Source organism: Bos taurus, chromosome X, assembly GCF_002263795.3.
Source record: "Bos taurus isolate L1 Dominette 01449 registration number 42190680 breed Hereford chromosome X, ARS-UCD2.0, whole genome shotgun sequence".
In the NCBI taxonomy this organism is placed as follows: domain Eukaryota; kingdom Metazoa; phylum Chordata; class Mammalia; order Artiodactyla; family Bovidae; genus Bos; species Bos taurus.
The window spans coordinates 800,929-812,317 of record NC_037357.1 but is presented as its reverse complement, the minus strand read 5'-3'; the positions used below and the strand labels follow the sequence as shown (position 1 = coordinate 812,317).

The 11,389-nt window shown below is 41.3% G+C and overlaps 1 long non-coding RNA gene across 3 annotated transcripts in view; it reads right to left on the bottom strand.

The window, feature by feature from the left end:
• Nucleotides 1-212: 212 nt before the first annotated feature.
• Nucleotides 213-11,389, bottom strand: part of LOC132344359 (uncharacterized) — a 384,332-nt gene continuing 373,155 nt past the window's right edge. For all 3 annotated transcript variants that reach the window (XR_009493610.1, XR_009493609.1, XR_009493608.1), the window contains 2 exons: nucleotides 7,923-8,026; nucleotides 213-298 (listed from right to left, as the gene is read on the bottom strand). This is a non-coding gene — a long non-coding RNA (uncharacterized lncRNA). The remainder of the gene's footprint in view (nucleotides 299-7,922; nucleotides 8,027-11,389) is intronic.

Below are 11,389 nucleotides of genomic sequence, written 5' to 3'. Positions count from 1 at the left end.
GACTCCACTCTGCAAGAAAGGCGAGGCCTGGAAAGTAAACTATGAGGAAGCATCCTGGTTGGGCCAGGGAGGAAAGTACTATTATAATGCTGTTTACCAAGGTAACACCTTTTCTTCAGAAAACTCAAAGGATTTAAACTCTATCATACCAGGCAAAAGATGGTGTCAGTTATATGAGGCACAGTATAAATCGCTGCACACGGATGAACCAGCCATGAGCCAAGTCCTGGGTCCAGCGTCCAGCTCCTCTGCTCTCCACCGGCTGACAAGAATCTTCCATTTGCAATAGAAATATGCCCTGGGGAATTTGAGCAGGTAAGGCAGAAGAAAGTCCATAAGGGAAGTGGGAAGGTAGTCAGGAGAAAATATCAGTAAGTTTCATCTAATTTTGTCTTGAATGAAGCACAGGTTGGTGTGTATGTCTGTGTGTGTTTGTGTCTGTGTGAGCATGCACATGCACGTGTATGTGGACCTATTAGTGTTATATGCTACTGGTATGACCTAAAGGCTAAAATGAAGGAATTGTATTAACCTGTTGCAGACATAAAAGAGAGGAGGGGAAGGAAGACTTATAAACCTCTTTATGAAAGGATGAGCTGAAAAGCAAACCTAATAGCATTTACGAAACTATCAAAGTCGCATATCAAAATTCTATTTACATGGAGCACTGAAAATAGATGGTAACCAAAGTCACTGCAGATGGTGACTGCAGCCATGAAATTAAGAGAAGAAAAGCTATGACCAACATAGACAGCATATTAAAAAGCAGAGACATCACTTTGCTGACAAAGGTCCATCCAGTCAAAGCTATGGTTTTTCCCAGTAGTCATATATGGATGTGAGAGTGGGACTATAAAGAAAGCTGAGCACTGAAGAATTGATGCTTTTGAACTGTGGTGTTGGAGAAGACTCTTGAGAGTCCCTTGGACTGCAAGGAGATCCAACCAGTCCATTCTGAAGGAGATCAGCCCTGGGATTTCTTTGGAAGAAATGATGCTGAAGCTGAAACTCCAATACTTTGGCCACCTGATGTGAAGAACTGACTCATTGGAAAAGACCCTGATGCTGGGAAAGACTAAAGGCAAGAGGAGAAGGGACAACAGAGGATGAGAGGGTTGGATGACACCACCGACTTGATGGACATGAGTTTGAGCAAGCTCTTGGAGTTGGTGATGAACAGGGAAGCCTGGCGTGCTGCAGTCCATGGAGTCACAAAAAGTCAGACACGACTGAGTGACTGACCTGAACTTATGGGAATAGTGATGACCTAGAGGGATGGGAGAGTCTCTCTGATGGCTCAGTGGGTAAAGAATCTGCTTGCAATGCAGGATTCACAGGAGATGCAGGTTTGATCCCTGGACTGGGAAGATCCCCTGGAGGAGGAAATGGCAACCCACTCCAGTCTTCTTGCCTGGAGAATCCCATGGACAGAGGAGACTGGTGGGCTACAGTTCATGGGGTTGCAAAGAGTCAGACATGACTTAGTGACTAAACAGCAGCAACAGAGGGATGGGATGGGAGGGTGGGAAGGAGGGTCAAGAGGGAGGGGATGTATGTATACATATAGCTGATTCACTTTGCTGTACAGCAGAAACTAACACACTATTGTAAAGCAACTATACTTCAATAATAAAATTTAAGAAAAATTTTAAGAGACTAGGAATCTATCTATTTCAGGGATAAGTGGTAAGCAGGGGAAACAATCAGCAATTTTCCCTGCCTGTTATACAGTAGAGAAATTTCTAACAACTTGGAAAGTTTGAAAGTTAAAGTGTTAGTTACTCAGTCGTGTCTGACTCTGTGACCCCATGGAGTGTAGCCCTCCAGGTTCCTCTGTCCATGGAATTCTCCAGGCAAGAATACTGGAGTGGGTTGCCATATCCTTCACCAGGGGATCTTCCCAACCCAGGGATCCAACCTGGGTCTCCTAGATTGAAGGCAGATTCTTTACCATCTGAGCCACCAGAGTTCAAAGGCATAAAATTTAAGACAGAAGGTACTTTAAAGAATGTAGTCTTTGCTTATTTGCTTGCTTTAGGTATATTATCCCCATCGCTGTGCATGGCTTTCCGTGATATGGCTTCTTTCTAACTTTTCAGTATCATCTCTTGCCAGTCTCTGCCTCAAACTCGTGAGCTTGTGTGTCCTTTCCAGCATATGCACATAACATGTTACTCACCTCGGTGCCTTTGCTCATGCTGTTTCTTCTTCTGGAAATTCCTGCCTTCCTCATTTGGCTAACTACTACCCATTTTTTAAGACTCTGCTTAGGTATTACCTCCTCCAGATCTTTCCACAATAGTTGTGCTTCTATTACTAAAAACTAGGTTTAGATGCCTCTCCTCTGGATTTCTATGCTATTCAATACTCATTTTACATTGTGTAAAATTACTTGCCTCAAGTCCTTTAAACTGCAAACTTTCTGTGGATAGGGAAACTGTCTTAATCATTCCTGTATTTCCGATACCTGGCACAAATCCTGACAGACACAGAACAGGCACTCAGGAAATGTTTATTAGGAAATTTTACTCAGAAAGGGCCATTTAGAACTTTGCGGTCAAAGAAGGGAAAGGAAAACTGGTCTAGAATCTATCCCCAAAAGATCATAAAATATCAGGGGCTCATTTTCTCTTTCTGGTAGTCTGACTTATTAACTGATGAACAAATTGTGTTTATGAATTTTTTAATTTATTTGGGACTTGAAAGAAGTATAGAAATTGAGTGGGTATGTTAGAGCAAGTTCATGTGCCCAATGTAGAGTGAAGCCAAACTGAAACATCGAAGTTTGGACCAGAGAAAGGTTCATTGCAGGGCCAAGCGTGGAGACAGGTGGCTCATGCCCTAAAAAACCCTGAGCTCCCTGAAGGGTTTCGGCAAAGCATTTTTAAAGGACAGGGTACAAACGTGATCAGTTTGTGCCCAATTCTCTGATTGGCTGATGGTTAGGGAACAGGCAGTGTCACAGGGGTTAACATTATCAGTCCTTAGGCTCCAGGAGGCCTGGGGCTATGTGCTCATGGTCGTCAAGTGGTTAACATCTTCCATTTGTTGGGGAGGGGGAGTTTTTTAACATCTGCAAAACAACTCAAGAAATGTGCATCAAATACTGTTATCTAGGTACTTCAGAGAGGAGCTAAAGCAGAGGATATAGGGGAGAACTCTGTCCAGGAAGCCTCTTTGGGTCCTGCTTGGTTACAAATCCCCCCTCATCTTTATACTCCTCAATCTTGAGGAAACAAGGTCTGAACAAGAAAAAGAATAAAGGTTCAGATAAGTAGATCAATCATAAACTTGACAGAGGTACCCATAGGGTCCTGGTCAGATACAATTCCAGCAGATACCGCTTTGAAAATGGCTGGTGGCATCAGAGTCTGACAGTTACTCCATTTTTGCTTCCAAACGCATTTCTCTCCTCAGTGGCCAAACGAAATGTTACCATTACTGGTTTTAATGCTTTCCTAGATTTCATATCCTTGAGAAAATGCAATAATTTGAGCTCAGAAAATCTTCTGAACATATCTTACAATCTGAAAGCCTGCTCTGCCAGTTGTTCCCAGAGTATAGAGTACCTGATTCCTGATCTCCACCCTGAACTCCTTTCAGGGGGTGTTCAAAGTTAGCAGGAGCAGTGGCTCATGATTTAACCCTTGTAGAGGTAGATGGCAAGTGCCAATGTTTAGTTGGCAGAGCCCTTTCATCATAAATTTGACCATGGCTTTGAGGGCATTTCATCCCATGTGCTAGGAATGCTCATTCCCAGGTCTGGCGAATATTGCACTGATAGGCTACTCAATGTGCTATCTCTGGACTAGGACTTATTAACAGTGCCAAAAGTCTCTGGGCCTCTTGTCTTACTAGTTTCTTATGGTCCAGGAAAGTCAGTATTCCCTCTTGTTGCTTATTCCCATATCTAGAGTTACACTATTACAATCATTTATCTCATATGGGACTATATGTCATTTTATCAGAGGCTCAGTCACACATTTGTTAATGCAAGAAACAACTTTATAAAACAGCCATTCACTGGTGGGTTAGGTCAGAATGTTCCTTGTGAACTGAACAGAGATATTTTTGTTTAACATTTAAGCATGGGGGAGAGTTCTCTGAGATGGCCCATCATGTATTCTTTAAACGATAGGCAATGTCCCTTTAGTGATCAACTGGTAGCAAAAGCAATAGAATACAAAGGATAAAGTAAAAGAAACAAATCCAATATGGAGTTAGATTTGTTATTGCCTATTACAATTCCCCACTGTCAATGTCCACTCTACAGTCTTGTGGGAAAGGGATAGCTCTGGTTACTTTCTGCTGAACAGGGTGATAAAAGGCGATTGTAGAAAGGAATTGATCAGCCTTGGGCAGTGAATATTCCTTAGAATCTTTAGTAAATAGCACAATTCTCTTTCTTTCTTTATCTACAATTATTTGAACTGGATGAAACCTTCTATACTTAACTACTACCTAATTTGTAATTGGACTTATATGTTTTTGCTTCCAGTTCCCATGATGTGCTTGTGAGTGCCTGCTCAGTAATGTCCAACACTTTGTGACCCTATGTACCGTAGCCCACCAGGTTGCTCTGTCTATGGGATTTCCCAGGCATGAATACTGGAATGAGTTGACAGTGCCTCCTCCAGGGAATTTTCTCGTCTTAGAGATCGAACGTGCGTCTCTTGAGTCTCCTGCATTGGCAGGCGGATTCTTTACCACCGTGTCACCTGGGAATCCAGTTCCCATACCTATTTATTAATTTTAACTTTCTGTGTCATAACTATACTTAGTGGGGAGGATTTCCTTACATCTGGAAAAACACAGATTAAAAGCCAGTAATATTTCAGGCAAAACCAAAAAATTATAACCATATTCATCAGTTTACTCAGTTGTATATAATTAATCTTTTTTTACTAACAGTTTTACGAAATCGGTTTCCGTTAGATTTTTAAAGTATGTTATCTAGCTTAGCACTATGATTTAAGTTATCAGAAACTCGTTTTTGTTAAAACATCCTTTTTATGACTCTTCTTGAAGATGTGGCAGTTTTGCAAAACATCAGCTTAGCTGCTCATAAATGATAAAAGTCTTAAAAAGTTTTGAGGGTTTTTTAAATGTTATTACCACATCCCTTTTTCCTTTAGTTCCAAGCAACACAGATGTTTAGATAAGTTCCAGAGACCCCAAGTAGGTCATTTATATCTCACAGGCACAGGAAGAGAAATATAAATTCCTCCTCTAACTACTTATACAAAACCCAGCCATTTGGGGCTATTTTCAGGGAACTTTCTTTTTTTCCAGTTCCCAAATATCCCAAATACCGTTATTTGTTTGTTTAGTTTAAACAAACAATAACAGTAATAGACAATAGCACATATCACCTGTTCACATTCTCATGCCTCATTTTCAGCAAAATCAGGATGAAAAAGGCGGATTTGGACTCAGTACTGAGACACTCGTTCACATATAAACACACACACCCAATAGCACCAACAGCAATACCGAAAGACCCACTTTGATATAATAACCAAGCCATAAGGGGCATTTGTTCTCCAGATCTTAGAGAGTACTGAGGCATTTTCTTTCATTTAGGGAGCATAATTAAAGATCTCCTCAATTTACAAAAATACCCCAGGGAACTATAAGATGGAACAGAGCTCTGATCATCCATACTTAATTATCCATGGCCAGGAGAAAGCAATGGCAACCCACTCCAGTACTCTCGCCTGGAAAATCCCATAGACTGAGGAGCCTCATAGGCTGCAGTCCATGGGGTCGCTAAGAGTCAGACACGACTGAGAAACTTCACTTTCACCTTTCCTCTCATGCATTGCAGAAGGAAATGGCAACCCACTCCAGTGTTCTCGCCTGGAGAATCCCAGGGACAGGGGAGCCTAGTGGGCTGCCATCTATGGGGTCGCACAGAGTCGGACACGACTGAAGTGACTTAGCAGCAACAGCAGTGTTATCAAATGTCAAGCAAACAATTCAAACCAGTTTCTCAGGGTCACACTTCCCTAGCCCCCCAAAAGAAGATTCCTATCCAATGCCCGATCAGTCCAAAAGAGGAGAACTCTTAACCAATGCATTATCAGAGATGAAGTTGAATGAATGACTGTGTGCATGCGTGCTTAGTCACTAAGTCATGTCCAACTCTTTATGACCCCATGGACTATAGCCCTCCAGGCTCCTCTGTCCATAGGATTTTCCAGGCAAAAGTACTAGAACAGATTGCCATTTCCTACTCCAGGGGATCTTCCTGACCCAGGGATCAAACCCATGTCTCTCACGTCTCCTGCATTGGCAGGCAAATTCTTTATCACTTCACCACCTGGGAAGCCTTGTATGAATGACCAAGGCTAGTTCAAAAGGGAAAATCCCAACCAAAGCCATAGAGAAGGATATCCTGATAACCTGTTAATCACCAAAGCTCCGTTAATCACCAAAGGTGTCTAAACTGGTCAATGCAAACTCTAACAAACAACAAACATATGGTCCCACAAACTAGAGATCAGACAAGCCAAATTCCAGAAATTCCACTTCCATTCCAAAATGGAGGCTGCAGAGCTGCCTGGCTCCCAAAAGAGAATGGATCATGAGTGGCTCACCCCAAAATGATACACACAAAAAGACAAACAACAACTAAGCTACATTCACACAGAAAATCAGAGGAGGTGTAGTCTAAAATTCCACTTCCATTCTCAGATGGAGGTCTCCAAACAATGGGTCCAGCTCTTGAAAGAGAGCAGACACAGTGGTTCTCTTCCCACAAGGGAAGCAGCCCAGATGGAGTGGAGACAATTCTGAGCCAGAGCAAGCTGGAGCGACTCACTCAACAACACTGAATGTGGACCATATCTCTGGATGTTTCTTGGCTCCAAACAGTCTTGTGCCATGGATGACAGTCCCTCTGAGATCTCTGAAGCAAAATGGGCTCCAACAGCTGCTGGGGGTTCAGGGAAGGGGCTGACCCAGGCCAGGGTTGATCTTCCCTGGGAACAGATTCCTAATTGTTAGTGCAAGTTCATGTGCCCAATGCACAATGGGTTCAAACAAATTGAAATGTCAGAGTTTGGAGCAGAGAAAGATTTATTTCAAAGCCAAGCAAGGATGCAGGTGGCTCATGCCCTAAAAAGTCCTGAGCTCCCCAAAGGTTTTTGGCAAAACATTTTTAAAAGCCAGGTTGGGGTGTGGGGGGTGTTGCAGGAAGATCCACTTATACAGAGTTCTCTGATTGATTGATAACAAGGGAACAGGGTGGTGTCACAGGGGTTAACATTATCAGTCCTTAGGCTATGTGCTCATGTTGCTGCTAAGTCGCTTTAGTCATGTCCAACTCTTTGTGGCCCCATGGATCGTAGCCAACCAGGCTCCTCTGTCCATGGGATTCTCTAGGCAAGAATACTGGAGTGGGTTGCCATTTCCTCCTCCAGAGCATCTTATTGAGCTAGGGATTAAACCTGTGTCTCCTGTAGTTCCTGCACTGCAAGAAGATTCTTTACCACTGTGCCACCTGGCAAGCCCCATGTGCTGATGTTTGTCAAGTGGTTAACATCTTCCATTTGGGTGGAGGGGTAGAGTTCACATCTGTAACTCAGGAAATGTGCATCAAATACTATCATCTAGGTACTTCAGAGAGGAGTTAAAACTGAGGACATGGGAGAAGGGCTGTCCTGGGAAGAGCCCATAGGGTCCTGCTTGGTTACAGGCACAAGAGAGAGAAAACTATATAAACTGAGTCATACGGTAGGGATGGGAGACCATGAGATGACTCTGTTTGTGGGGGCAAGAAATAAAGTTGGAGAGAGAAAGCATGGCTATGCATGTGCCTTGAAATCCAGGCCTAAACCATGATCTGGTAAGCAATAGTAAAGTGACTGTAAACTTGGAAATCACGCATAGCACATTCTATTTTTGTTGTGCAAAAATACCTCAAAATTATGACGAAGGACCTTCAAGCATCAAATTGTACAATGCTGGACTTTATGGGCCTTCTCCTCCAGTGTATGCACACCTCAGCCATGAATCTGCTTAGCTTAAAAAAAAAAGACACCATTTTAGAGATTTATTTAGAAATAACTCATCGGCAGCTAAAAAACCAACTCCTAATTGTGATTTTGTCGAGGAAAAGAAACATTAAAATAAAAACTGATCCAATAGTTATGGCTCACATTCTTTCCCCTTCTTACTGAGATTAAATTTATGTCACTATTCATAGAAGTCCCTTCCATCTTATTTTGAGTCACTAAATATAAAAGAGATCATTATCTAAGGCTTTCTTCTAGCTATTTGGATGTGAAAATTTTGCACAAATCAGAAGGCAGTTGAACAATTTCACAAACTCAATTCTTACTGAGTAACCCCACTGTTTTCTACACCTCTTCTGAAAGAAGCCTCTTAAACTTCACCAGCTGAAATTGTAAGAGAAGGAATGCTACTAGTCTACCTACAGGAAAAAGAAATTAATATATTTTTTGGAAAAAGTCTCTCATAGTACATGTGTGTATATGAATTATCTCTTTAAAGTTAATAGTTTCAGACAACGACTTTATTAAAAGAATCTGACTCCATCCATAGTCAAAATATTAATAAATTATTTCTGAAAGTTTCCTTCAATCCTAGGAAGTAAAATATACTTAGGAAAGATAATCACATGGATTTCCTTGCTGCCAGGCAAAGAGATAATGATTCCCTAGCTATGTCAACTAGTGAATGGACAAAGAAAACACATACTAGTTTGCTACAGAATACTAGAGGATAGCATGCCAGAGACCCTTGAAAAAAATGAAAGCACCTGATGCATAATATCATACTGGTGCTTTCTAAACAGGAAAAGTGAATCTGCTAATTTTCATGATTTTTTAAACATTTGCTGTAGCATACTATACAGCTTTTCTTAAATATTATGTGTACAAATCATAGGTGTACAACTTGAAGAGTTTTCACAACTATAACAATCCCATGCACCAAGTTCAAGAAACAACCACGCCGGAACCCCAGAAGATCCCTCCTTACCTTCCTCCAGTTTAACTGCCATCTTGAATTTTAACACCATAAATTGGTTTTGCCAGTTTTTGAACTTTTCATAAGTGAAATATTATGGCAAGTACACTCTATGTTTGACTTCTTTTGGCTCATCATTTACATGTTTTGGAGACTCAGTTGTACCATAACACAGATCTGTAGTTCCTCTATTGTCATTCTGTTTAGCATTCCAATGTATGACTATACTATAATTTATCTGCTTTATTGATGGACATTTTGGACTGTTTCCAGATTGGGGCTGTTTTGAAGAGTGCAGCGATGAACTTTCCTGCAACATGTCTTCTATATGTATTTCTATTAGGTATAGATCCAGATACATTCAGGATCACAAGGTATACCCTATTCAGCTACAGTGGCTGTTGCCAGTTTTCCAAAGTGATTTTTTGATTTACATTCCCACCAGCACTACTCATAGATTTTTAAATGCCACATTGAATAGAATGGGTTGTGGAAGGAACAGAAGGAAGAGGATGCCTGGTGGAAGAGAAGAAATAATTATTTACTGAGCGAGACACTGTGTTGAGTGATCTACACTTATGGCCCATTTAATTTTTATAGAAATCCTTTGAGGTAGAAACTAGTATAAGCCCCTTTTTACAAATGAAGAAACAGAGGCTTAAGAAGTTGTGTGACTGGCTCAGAGTTACACAACTAGTGAATGACAAGATATTTGAACCCAAACTATGTGATGCTAAATATTAGGTTGGCCTAAGTTTTCATTTGGGATTTGCCATAAGATAGTGCCAAAAAACAGAACGAACTTTTTGGCCAACCCAATACTATGTTCTCCAACAACCTTACTACGAGAACATGAAGACAAGATGTTAGAAAATCTTTTGTTTGTGGAATTCCTGCTGCATAGGGCTTGCTACTCCACTAGCATTAATGGTGATATGGAATAATTAGGCATTATTTGACCCTCTGTAGGAGACAGGAAGAATAAAACAAAAGCAGGCCCTGGCCAGGGCTGCAAAAGAAATTTATAATTACTGACAAACTGGATAAGGCATGAGACTCTTGGAACAAGTGCAGAGGGAACAGTTCATAATCTTGAAAACAAGATGTGATCCTGGGGTTGGACTGGCATCTCAGAGTCACATGTTTTATGTATCTGGTGGAAAATCTATAGATAAGAATATTAGTCTTAGTTACTGATTTGTTATTGATTACTGCTTCCTAATTACTCAATGGTTAATGATCATTTTGTTCTGTGGCCCTGAAGGCCACATGAGTTATAGCTTAACTTCCCACTTACTCTTCCATTCACGCCTGAAAGTATAATAAAGCTGGCTTGGATTCAGTTTTGACACCTTCACCTTGGAGCAGTGCTGGTCCCCTGATCCTCGCTTTTCTCTGAATTCTTGTGTCTCATTTCTCATTCTCTCGCCATATCACGCTTTCGGAAACCCTGCTTGTCGAGCTGGTCTCGACAAGTGTCACCCAAACCGGGATCCGAAAGTGAATCCAGCCTCCGAGGCTAGCTCCTAGCGGCAGATAACGCAGGGAAATCCGGCCAGCTCAGAGGACGAGGAATGTACTTGGTAAGTACACCCCTGCAGATTTGTCAATCAGGGTAACAATGGGGCAAAATCCTTCTAAGCATAGTGACTATATGCAAGAGTTAAAAACTTTATTAAAAAGTTCAGGGGTTGAGGTTTCTCATTCCTCTTTTAAGAATTGTTTTCTGCCATTGAAAAATATTGCTACTGGCTAGATCCAGATAAAGGGACTTTGAGGCATGAGGAATGGCAAGAAGTTATGCGTTGCCTGTGCCATGCCTACAAACGCGGCAAAAAGATTCCTTTGTCTGTATGATCAGTACGGAATCTTATTAGTACAGCTTTTGAACCTCTGCAATCCAAAACCTCGGATTCAGGGAATTCTGTAGAACAAATACAAGAACAAATGGAGGAAATGAATTTATATGATAACATAGGTGATGAGGAAGAGAAATAATCCATAAAAATGAAAAATAAGAGCCAAAAGAATGATAGAAGTCAAGAACAGATCTTTCTCTCTGGACCAACTGCACCTTTGGTCGAGCCTCCTCCTTTCAATCCTGAAACCCCTTGGGATGATGGATTTGCTTTTAAACCACAGATAACTGTGCCTAATAAAATGACGCCTTTACAAAAGGGAGTTCGTATGGCACAATTGCAGGGGGATGAAGACGTTTTAGTTCTCCCTGTGACTGTAACTCAAATCCCACCAGATCCTCAATTCTCACAAGGAGGAATGCATTATGATTATAATGCCATACCATTTAAAACCATAAAAGAGATAAAACAGGCATGTACCCAATATGGAACTAATTCTCCTTATACCATGGGACTAATTCAGGGACTTTCACAAG